Here is a 12,335-nt window from a genome sequence, read left to right as displayed (position 1 = left end):
CTCAAGTGTGCTGCCAAATCACCACCAGGCTGCAACTTTGTCTGGTACAGCTGCTTAAAGAATGTTAAGGCAGACGCTGACTCCTTTCTGATGTGAACTGCTGCAATGCTGTTCCACATCTCCTTAGCAGTTTTCTTGTTTCTTATATAAACTACCTGCTGGTCACTCACAGCCAAGTTAATTAATGCTCTGGCTTTTGCATCTCCTTTCGACCAGGCATCAGTCATAGGGTCAGGAGGGCTTTCAGTTACATACTTCCAAACATCTCGCGAAGTCAGGAGCGCCTCCACCCGAAATGACCACAAACTATAATTTTCATCAGTAAGTTGTGGAAACGTCAAAGCCTTCTCAACTTCAGAAACCCGGTCCACCATTCTGCTTCTCAAACGCACAGGACCGCAACAGCAGCAGCAGCAAAAAAAAAAAAAAAAACCTTTCTTAAGCTATTCTCCAACTCCAAAGCTATACAGTCATCAACTCAATGGCTGGGCCCATAACCAGATGTTGGCATATTAAGCTGAGCAGAGCAGTTGCACAACAAGAAGGTTGAGGAGACTGTAGAGCAAAACTAGGAGTGGTTTAATGAAAAGCAAAAATAACAGAAATTACATCAGCTAACATTACATTACATTACAGAAACATGACCCATACGGTGACCCACCACCCAGGGCACTGAGGAAGGTACGCAGACCTCCTTATGTACCGTACTCGATTACTGCCACGCCCAAATCAAGACAAACTCAGCAACACCTGCTGCACTGTCCCACAGCTGGAAAACTAGGTCAATTAATCTCCTTCATACTTTTAAAGAGATATTCCTGTGGAACAGTAATGAACCTTGAATTAACATCCAACACAGGCATGTGCTTATTAAATCTATACAAGATCAGTGTGCACCTTAACCATGCTGCAGTACTACAGACACTTTATGTACATCAAAACCCTATTGATTGTAGTTATTCACAGAGAACGGTATGCCAGAAGGCAGAAAAAGCCTATATTCAATCAAAAGCCTTTCTCAAAAGCTGGGACTAAAGTGATGCCAACATGGGATTCCCAAAGGCACGCTAATACTAATGCTTAATCCTTCTGCTTTTGAACTGCAATACCACCCCAAGTCCATATGGGGAACATGCATGGAGCAGGGGAATAGCCAAGCCCCCCTGATTCTCACCTGTAGTTAAACACAATTAACATGGATTTATGGGGCTGCCTTTGAAGATGGTTTAGAAACTGTAGCTGTTGGAGAGTGCCCAGACTGCTGACAGAGGCAGGATGGTCCAAATGTATAACAAAAAATCTAGCATGACTGCACTGGCTACTAATTAATTTCCAGGCTAATTTTAAAATGATGGTTTTGACCGATAAAGCCTTATGTGGCTCAGAACCCCAATACTTCCAGGTCTGCCTTTCCTCACACGTACTGACCCAGACCCTGCAACCAACCATCATTTGTAAGTCACTTGGGGTCATCTCTGTGAGGGAAGCAAAAGAAGAAGAAGAAGAAGAAGAAGAAGAAGAAGAAGAAGAAGAAGAAGAAGAAGAAGAAGAAGAAGAAGAAAGAAGAAGAATTAATAGTAGTAATATCTCTCTACCACTTGAAGAACCCAGGGTGTGTTTGTTTGTGTGCCATGGCCTGCTGAGAGGACCTGTAACCTGGAGTGTGCATTTTTCGATTTGTATCTCTTCCAGGATCCTCTCAGTGGCTGAATGCAGCCCCACAGGCATCTCCCCAACCATGCCCCCTAAATATGTTGAACACCAGAGTGACAGAAGCAAACCCCTTTTTATTCCGTAGTCATGAGATTATACGATGATTTTAGTGATTTAAAATGTGAAACTTGTATGTGTTCATTTTTTTAATTATTTTAAACCAGGGTTGGGAAACCATTTTTGTTTTTTTTACTCTAACATAGCACTGGTGTAGAAGCAATTATTTGTTTGTTTAAATTTTGTATATATAACAACAAGAAAAAACATTGTCAGCTCACATTAGCAATAAAAATGTTCCATCAGTCCTGACTTAAACATATGATGTTGCAAGTTGCTTGCCTGCATGAAGAGAGGCACGCATAGACCCATGCCTAGAAGTCACAGGACAAACAGAAGTGCAAGCCCTCCACTATGACCCCAAGGTCTCATTCCTAGTCAGTCACTGCAGTGGACTAGATGACCCCACCCTTCCAACTCCACAGTTCTAGGATTCTTTGGAGCTCCTTACTATTGTTTTTTGTTTTAACAATCCTGAACAATTTAGTATCATCTGCAATCTTTGTTACCTCACAGCACACCTCTTAATTCTAGATCATTTATGAACAAGTTAAAAAGCACTGGTCCCCATACCAGTTCATAGGGGACTCCACTTTTTATATCTCTGCATTGGGAGAACTGTCTATTTATTCCTACTCTCTGCTTCTTGTTTCTTAACCAGTTACTGATTCATAAGAGGGTCTAAACCCCACTGAAGGTTCCCAGTGTGGCTCTTGGGATGAAACAGGTTCCCCAGCCATAGTCTAGATTGATTGGCAGTGACTTTCCTGGATTCCATTGCTGAACTTACATTAGTATTGAGCATATGAGTGCAAATGATTGAAATGCTGCTCTAATTTATATTTTTTTTAAAAAAAAACCCAACCCAAATCCCTCTTGATTCTGGAAGAAATTACACTAGCGTTACTGAGTACAGCATTTTATGTTCTATGAGGAGAAAATATTTTCTGTAATTAGAAGAAAACGCAGCTACCTTTTATAAATCCCTCTGATTTAATTTAGTGATGTTCACTTCCTCCATCACTTTCTCTTACACACTTATTATGGTAGACTTGAAGCAGAACTACTTTCTGAATGTTATTCCTTGTTCTGACTCTTCTCTCTGCTACTCTCCCATAATGCAGTTTTAAGTGAGGGTGGGGGTGTTTACTGTGGAAAACAACGACCTTGTGTTAATTACATTTTTTTAAAAAAAAATCAGGCACATAGACTGAGCTTTGTTACTTATTATACAGACAAGTTAATATTTCTACAAAAGATGGTGTTCCATGCAAAACAATAAATTCATTTTCATAAAGAACAATCCATAGTGAACCAACCTTGTTCAGTCCTATTCAGTTAAACTGTTATTTATTTTGAGTGCACTGAACTAGATTATTCATAGAATTCCTCTTCATCAATACTGCTACTATCCTTAAATTACATACTATTGGCTTGTAGTTCTAGGCAATTAACTATCTTGTTTGTAGGACCTAAAAATGCTTCACTTGGGCTGCAGTTCTATTCACACACTTTATCGGGAGTAAGCAGTCACTGAGACTTACTTCTGAGTAAATATATATAGGACTGAACTGTTAGGAAGTAACCTTCCTAATGTGTGAAATGCAATTAAAGACTTGAACATTTTACATGTAGAGCTTTGGAAGTCAGAAACAATGATGGGACACTTTTGGGGGAACTTAAGGCAATTTCATTCAAACTCTGTGGCTATTTGATTCATACAATTCTACAGCAGCTCTCTCTATATAGGGTAAATGAAGCAGCAGGCAGGTTGCATTTATCCTATGTTGAGATGAAAAGCTGATTATGTAGCTGAGTGCAGATAAAGGGGAAACCTCTCAGAGATTAGGTTTTGCTCTCCATGTGCCCTACATTTCTGATTGACAGAATCATTTCATAGTGGTTACTTTGCACATTGCCTTTCCTTCTCTTCATGGGAATAAATGTATGTGGTTTACTTCCTTTGGAAGTGGTTTACTTCCTTTGGAAAATAATGAACTGCAAGAGACCCCTCTTGAACGCAAGGACTTATGATATCCAGTAGCAATATTTTAAGCCTGCCTGAGAGGCTATGGCCACAATCCAAACATCTCTGTTATTTATTTTACAAATATGTATCCTGAACATTAGTATTTCCAGGGCAGCTAACAATAATGATCATATTTACCCTTAAACAGTAGTCCCTGGTGCTGAACTGCAAACTCTTTGAAGCTACCACATTTCAGAACTAGTGGCAACCACAACTCCATTCAACACCTGGAATTAACTATGTTTTTCTTCACTGTGGTCTTTAGTTTAAATTTTTTGTTCTTGAGGGGGAGGCTTTGGACATTCCACTTTCTCTCTGCCTCAGCTTCCCACTGTAAAATGAGAATACTAATGATGTGCTTTCAAAAAACTGTTGTGAGAATTAGTAAGAACTATAAGCCAGTGAGCATACAGGCAGCAATGTATACATTGTTTTAAATTTTGGGGGGTGATTATGAATGTCAAGAACAATTTCTGTAGAAGTAATGCGGTCTGAGAATTGTTGAGTGCTGCACATTTACCTTGGAAAATAGCCTACTTTAAAAAATTTAAGCTATAGGTAGCTCAGGTACTTTGGAAGGGACCTGTTGGTTACTTTTTCTAACACAGCGAACATAGTAGGCTATATACCGTATAAATAATTATACGGTATTATAAGGTATATATTGCACACCCACCAAGTGTGTTTTTTGTGTTGATATTACTCTTTGAGTGTGTGTGTGTGTGTGTGTGTGTGTGTGTGAATCCTGTGGACTGTTCAATAAAATAAATACTAAAAGATCACCTTTTAGAGAGGATTTCGTCCTTCTTTACTAACCCAATTCCAAAACCAAAAGCTCTCAAAATGTTTATTGTGTGAGTTAGTGTTTTAGCATGAACTGAAGAAAGATCGTGCACAAACATATGCTCTGGAGTAGCAGGAAGAGGAGACCTTTTAAGAAGGCGTGGTGTGCGAGCGTGGTGACCGGCTCCTGAATAGGCCCTCACCCAGAAACGTCTCCTGGAGTCTGCTACGGGCGCCTGTGTCCCTATCCTGGGGTCTGTCACCCCCTGCGCCCGCCCACCATTGGTTCGTCTGGCGTCCTTTGCGGCAGAGCCATTGGCCTCTTAGTCAAGCCGGCGGACTGCTCCGCCTTCAGATTGGTCAGCGGTCCTGTCAGTTTTCCCCCTCATTGAGGCTGCGGCACACACGCACAGCCGCTTTGATTGTGAATGGGTCTGGAAGGCGAGCGCGTCTTAAAGGGGAAGGGGGAGTTAAATGTGAGGCGGCAGCAGCGACTGCCTGGGGACCAAGGGCGGGCGGGGGATGTGACTTTAGCAGAAGGCAGCCTCAGCCCCAGAAGCAGGACTGGGCATCCTCTCTTTTCCTCTGCACCTGCGGCAATAGCTGAGCCCAGGAGCGGGCTGCACTTCTCACAAGGTAAATAACCCTTTATTTGTCTATCTGTCGGTAACTCTCTCTTACCAAGTTCCCTGCAGTGTCGCCTCTTGCCAAGATATGGATAATCCTCTGGAGGGAAGGAAGCAGACTTTGCCCCCCTCCCCAAAAGCAACATTCAGCTCCAGGGAAGAGATGAAATCCGTATGGTCAGCACCTTTCTTTTCCCCCAAGGCAAACATCTGCCATCGCCTGTCCTTCCTGCATCACGCCGGTTCCCTCCTGCAGCTCTTATTAGCATCATTTCCTAATGCATGATGTGGCTTTCTGCATCACCAAGTACAACTGCACAAGGGGCTTCCCCTCATTGCCACTGTAGCTCTAGCCTGGACGAGCGCGGGACCCGAAGAGGGTAGACTGAGGTAGCTGCAGTTTGTCTTCGCTAAAGCTGCTGCGGATCCCCTTCGTGCTCTAGGTGGGCTAGTGAGTGGAAAGCACATGATTAATGTTTACAGTCTCTCCAGCGGTCTATTAACACTCAAGGTGCTACGGTAGCCACACTGGGAAACAGGCAGCAGAATGGCCCTGCTTTGAATGGCAGTATTTGCATGTCCCTGAGTGTAATATAGCAACACACGCAAATAACTAGTTGAAGGGGGGGGGGGCTTTGTGAATTATTATTTTTTAGGTGCATACACTAAAAGTAGATAGATATCGATATCTGTCTATCTGCTTTTCTCTCTTTCCAGTCTAACCAAGTGCAAAGTACTTGCTATGATGCAAGTCAGCATAAGGAAAGGGACTTTGTAGACAGTCTATTGAAAAGAGCATCGATGGAAGAATCAACTGCGATCCTGGTTTTGCCTCTCTTGCTGTATGTCGAGATTATCTCTGGCTCATTTATACTTTATTGATTTTGCCAAAAAAAACACACATAAACACTGGGGATGATGTGGCATCCTTCTGTGGTTAAAGTTGAAGGTGGAGCGACAGACTGAGGTGCCTCACAGAACAAAGCATCCTAAAATGTAGAGTGTCAAAAATGTGACATCACTAAGTAGAGGAGGAAGGTGCTAATTACATATTATGAACAAATGCACTTATTAGAGCCCCAGTGCATTTTTGTAAGAAATGGAAAGCAGCTATTGGGGTTTGGGGAAGAATTTGGAATGAAGAAGTCTATCTATCCTTTAGTATATAGCAACAGACCTGCTAAAACAGACATATATAGCTAAAAAGCATGATCATTGAAACAAATACTTTTCCAAAATACAATATGATACAAAAATATGAGATGCAAATTGCAGTTGAATTGAAAGTATCCTCTCATGATGCGCTTGAGCAAAGAAGAGGAACATGGCCACTAAATCTGTTATTAACTTGTTTGTACTAGCCAAGAAAGATTCCAGGCACTTCAAGTGTCTTTCTCCATAAGGGAACATAAATCTGTTATATTCTTCTCTATTAAGATTGCATTCAAAAAAGACCTGGCCCAAAGTTTCGACTACTTTGATCACGCCTTTCTCATATTGTGGAAGGGAGACAGTTAAATCTGTCCCTAGAAAAGAGATGGTGATACTTGGGGATCATGAAAGTATTTGGATATCTAGCATATTTAAAACCAAAATATATTGGAGAGCAAGTGAATGAAGAAGGAATTGAGGAAAGGTGGGTGCTTAAAACTTTACCTGCTTACAATTTTTCTGCTTCAGATGACTCACAGGTTACTACTACCTGTCCCATGGGGATCAAAAAGAAAAGGAAACACACATTGGGGAAAAGCTTAGGGGATGGGGAGGGATTTGAAGTGGAAAATGTGTGGACCAGGATGAAGTTGAGCACTTCCCTCTCCCACTCTCATTCTTGCCAAATTTGCCTCCCTCTCCTACTCATCTGCATGTCAAATTTACCACTCCCAAGCTTTTTAAAAACAATGATAATCCACCCGCAAAATAGCAATGTCGAGTTTGAGGTGAGTAGCCTTGTAGAGTGATACAGTACTCCCATTGTTAGCTATTTTTGTAGATACAGGAACTCATGTTGCAACACTTGGAAGGACTTTTTGGGTGACCAAGTTTGATGGTGCGGGGACTGTCTACTTGTCAATCACCTGATGTCACAATGACATCAGATGTCCTGTTTCCCCCTGCATGGTTTGAAATGAAACCACATGGGTACACTCCATAAGGTGCTAGCAATGTTTGTCGAGTGCTGTCAAGTGCTGTGCACAAGACCCTTGCAAGCCCTTATGATCGTCAAGTCTTGTGGAGCCCCACGGAAGCTCAGATTGGCAGTGCCTGCAACCCCACCTGGTATTGTATATATGACATGAAGTGTGTGGCAGGTGGGTGTGGCTTAGTCAATATAGCCTCACAGGCCAAATTGGGAGGTCTCTAGGTTTCCCACCACTGCCCTTGTGCATACAGGAGCTCTAATGAATGCACCTAGTCTGTGGTGGAGCTAGCAGCATGGACAAGAGGGAGGGCTGGACCAAGAACCCCAGGAGAAGCTTAAGGAAGAATTCTGTTCCGATTTGCCCCCATCATTGCTGTGCACAAGCAGCCCAAGCATGGAATACATTGCCAAGTACGATTTCAAAACTAGTATCCCAGATCAATATGTATTCATTCTAAAAGAATGCCGGAATCTTCATTTGTTCTGCCATCTCCCTTGGTACGAACTGAACCATCTACTACACATGTATGTGCAAAACTTTGCCCGGGGTGAAAATGTGAAAGTGCTGGTGATGACCTTTAAACTCCTAATTTGTTTAGGCCCAGTGTATCTGGTGGTTCCCCTTCTCCGATACAAGTCTGCCCACTTGTGATGGTATGTGCCATCTTGTACAGAAAGGTGAAAGAGTTCTCATGCTTACAAAATACCCTTGGCAGCCCAGTTCAGTGATTATACTTCTCAATGCTGCACATTTTTTAATGTGCCAAAGGGTGCAACCCACTTACCATCTGTTTTGCAGTAGACCTGAATCATTCAAATGAACTTGGAAGACTGTGTTTTAGATATGCTGCTGTAATGGTCTATCTGGCCCAGGACTGTCAACCTTCTCCTGCAAATAGGTTTTGGGGATCTCTAAGATCCACTGTTCATATTTGTTTGGCAGCGTGCAATCTACTGCAGAGCCATTCTGTGGCACACCACAAAATTAATTTAAGAAGTCTTGGATCACACAGGAGGAGGGGGGCAATACTGCAACTTCTCCCCATGACATTGCCAACTGTTGGGAAATTGGGTTAACATCCCCTCCTGAATGGGTCTGAGCTTCTCACATTCCTTCATTCGTTCATTCAGTAATTTGTGTACTGCTTTTCATAAAGACACAAAGCATTTTGCAAAAACCCAACACCAAAATTAAACACTATAATGTAAACAATAAATTTTATACACTTGAAATAGAAACAGTACAATAAAATGTCTCAAAACATCATAAAGCCCACAGAATTAGATAGCATTATCATTTTAAAATCTGTTGATCAGAGCAGCTATCCATTCAAATAGCTATATTTGACTAGTGGCAAATATTGCCTCGTGCAAAATTTGCCTCTCCTAAGCTTTTTAAAAATAGCAACAAACCCTCCTCAGAATAGCAAAGCAGGGCTTGAAGTATGGGATGAGTAGTCTTTGATAGATACCTGTGTATATACATATACACAAAGACTTCATGGTGTAGTTGTTTCACCTGACTTCCAACGTAGCAGTCAAACTGCACCAACACTCTTACCATACTTTATTTGAAATTCATGCTGTCCATGGGGTCCTACAACATAATTATTTATTCTTACCCAAAGAGTCCCAGCTTTTTGGACAGATATGACTTGGCCATGGTACTCCATGCTCTGGTAATTTCCAGATTGGATTATTGCAATGTGCTCCATGTAGGGCTGCCTTTAAAGACAACTTTGAAACTTCCGCTGGTCCAAAATGCAGCGGCCAGATTCCTGACTGAGGTTTCCTTTAGAACTCCTATAACCCCAGTTCTAAACAGCTGCATTGCTGGCCAGTTCATTTCCAGGCTCATGCTAGTATTTAAAGCCCTAAACAAACTAGGCACCAAATATCTGTGAGATTCCCGCCCTTTGTAGCTACAGACCCTCTCAGGTGTTAAGAGGAGGCCCTCTTGGTAGTTTCACTGTCCTCTGAGGTTTGGAGTGATGGTGGCTCAAGAGAGAGCATTTTATGTGGCAGCCCATAAATTGTTAAATTCCCTCCTCACAGAGGTGTGTCTGGCACCTTCCATATACAGTCGTACCTTGGAAGCTGAACAGAATCTGTTCCAGAAGTCCATTCAACTTCCAAAACGTTCGACTTCCAAGGCGCGGCTTCTGGTTGACTGCAGGAGCTTCTTGCAGCCAATCAGAAGCCACGGAAGCACCACCAGACGTTCGGCTTCCAAAAAAATGTTCGAAAACTGGAACACTCACTTCCGGTTTTCGATCATTTGGTATCCTGAACGTTCGACTCCCAAGGCGTTTGGGAGCTGAGGTACGACTGTACAGCTTTTGGCAAATGCTGAATACATACCTTTTTACCTTGGCTTTTGATACCTGAGATGTGTGTTTTCAAGACACACCCTATTCCTGTGACTGGAATTGGTTTTCAACTGTTTTTTACCACAGATTTTTAAATTGATGTGACCTGCTTTAGGACCTGATGATCACAATTGCAATGTTCGGCCGAGTAGTTTTTTTTAAGGTTTGCCAGCTGAGCTTTCCTTTCTGACTAGCTTAATATACCGGTAACCAGCACCACAGAAGCTGTTTGTGTTGCTAGAGTGCTACATTTTTGGTTAGCGCCTTCAGACTACTACAATCCATTATCCCTGATGATGTAGAGCTATTGGCTTTAGGCTTCTTGCTAATTGCATTCGTATGTCACAATAATTTGCCTAAATCCGTGTAAAAATCAATAGCAGACACACGTATTCTCTTCAGCACAGCCGGTTACAAGAATGTAGTGCTTTTAACACATCTTCCAGATATTTGTTAACATTGTTATCAGATGTTGATATGAATAAATTGGGAGGAGGATTTCCAGTCAAGAACTTACTCCCTTCCTTAACTAGAAAGTATTTTTGATGGGGGGGGGAATCAGTAATTGATGTATTGGATAATTAGAATTACTTTTTATAATAAGCTATGCTGTTTCATAATTTACTATGCAAATGCAAAAGTTGTTTATGATCTCTTATTTAAATGCATCTGGATTTTTAGATTTCCATCTCTGAAATGCTGAGAGCAAGTTACAAATATTTCACTCAGAAAATGAAAAAGATAGAACAAATCAAAGATCGATGTGATGCATTGCCCTCCTTGAGGAGTATAAGCCAGTGAAAGTGCCTCTTTATATCAATTTCCCTGCCCTTGTGAGGATTGGTGTAGAAGAAGGTGAAATGGGTGGTCTCAACTGAGCTTGAACCAGTGTGTTGTTGTGGTTAGAAAGCTGGATTTGGAGTATAAATATCTGGGTTCAATTCCCTATACAACCACAAAGCTGACTGGCTGACCACAGGCCAATCAACACCTCTCAGCTTCATTCACAGAATTATTTTGATTAAAAAATTTGCAGAGGTGTGAAAATTCAAAGGTTGAAACTAGTACAGTGTATTGTGTTTGCAAAACAAAACACAGCTACTACTTCCAGGAACCCAGTCTTGTGATGAGGGCTCTTCTCTCCACCCCCACCCCCTGAAGATACCATCTGTAGCCTCCTAATAGGCTTTAAGAATGACCGAGAAGCTGGAAATAATAAAATGAAAATTCCCATATGGAGAAACAGTAACAACTGAATGTAGAAGAATGATGTCATGCCACAATGTTTACTAATTTCAAATCTAAAATATTATTGTGTGGCCACTATTTTTCAGGGAACCATGCAGTTTTTCAGAGGCTTTCCTCAGTGATAAGATTAGCAATGGTAGACAAACATCCCTGAAAGAGAGCTTGCCCAATGCTACCCATGTTCCTCCATAACATGCCTGCAGGGGGATATTGGGTGTGTACTAGGGTGAACATGTGATGGGCACAGAGCATTGATTGTGCCCAACAGGCCTGATCAGTGCCACTTTGTGCCATTGCAGAATGTGTTTCTGACTCTTTTGCCCTGTACAAGGGTTTGTTGACAGATGATTTGATGAGGAAAAAGCTCCCAGAAGAGGAAAGTTTGAAAGCCACAGCTCTAGGAATTCTAGAATAGATTTTATAGACGCAGTCCCTTACTTGAATAAATGTTTTGGATACTTTAGTTCCTTGTAATGCTGTGCTGAAAAATTCTCCCATGTTTTAACAACCATTCCCCACAAATTAATCAGAAAAGAAATTGCATTCAAAAAATTTCAAAAGAGAGAAAAAAAATGAAATTCTCAAGGGTGGGGTGTAGGTTTTGGTTGTTTTTTTTTAATACATACCTTATTTTTGAGTTGGCTGAGGGGTGTTTGTGAGGGAAGTTTCTTTCATGTGACAAATCACCTCATTAGTGGTCCACACTCTGTAGCCAGAACACCCATTAATGCCCTGGGGAAACCATCATGAGGTCATTCCTCCTGTAGGGCTTTTTTTCAGATCAGGAACCGTCGACATCTAGGGAGGCTGCAGAGTGCTGAAGAAAAGGGTACTAGAAAAAATTTCTTTTAAAAATGTACACACTTCCCCCCAGCCACAGTGCAACAATAAGTTAATCTCAAGGTTCCCAACCCATTGAAATTCTATACAAATTCTAAAGTGCCCTGGAAATGAGGCAGAAAAATGAAAGCCCCTTTCACGGGGCTGGCAGGGGCAGACACCAAAAAAAAATTAGACAACAGATTTTAGAAAAAACATAAGGGCTCTGCTGGATCAGGCCAATTGCCCATCTGGTACAGCTTCCTGCTCTCACAGCGACCAACCAACCAGATGCCTATGGGAAGTCCCACAAACAGGATCTGAGTGCAACATCACTTGTGATTCCTAGCTACAGGCATTCAGTGGCATTTCAACACAGCACTGGTTCTTTCATTGCACTGAACTGACTAGCACGCATCATCAACACAAAATGACTTGTGGCTGGCAAGCTACAATGCATAAGTTTATTAATATCATCTTATAATAATGAAATCTTGATGCAGTCTTTGCACTGAAAGAAGCCCATACAGTAGTTTACACTTCCAGAA

This window comes from Lacerta agilis, chromosome 1, assembly GCF_009819535.1.
Source record: "Lacerta agilis isolate rLacAgi1 chromosome 1, rLacAgi1.pri, whole genome shotgun sequence".
Lineage (NCBI taxonomy): Eukaryota > Metazoa > Chordata > Lepidosauria > Squamata > Lacertidae > Lacerta > Lacerta agilis.
The sequence above is the reverse complement of the archived record's forward strand: the minus strand, read 5'-3'. Positions refer to the sequence as shown.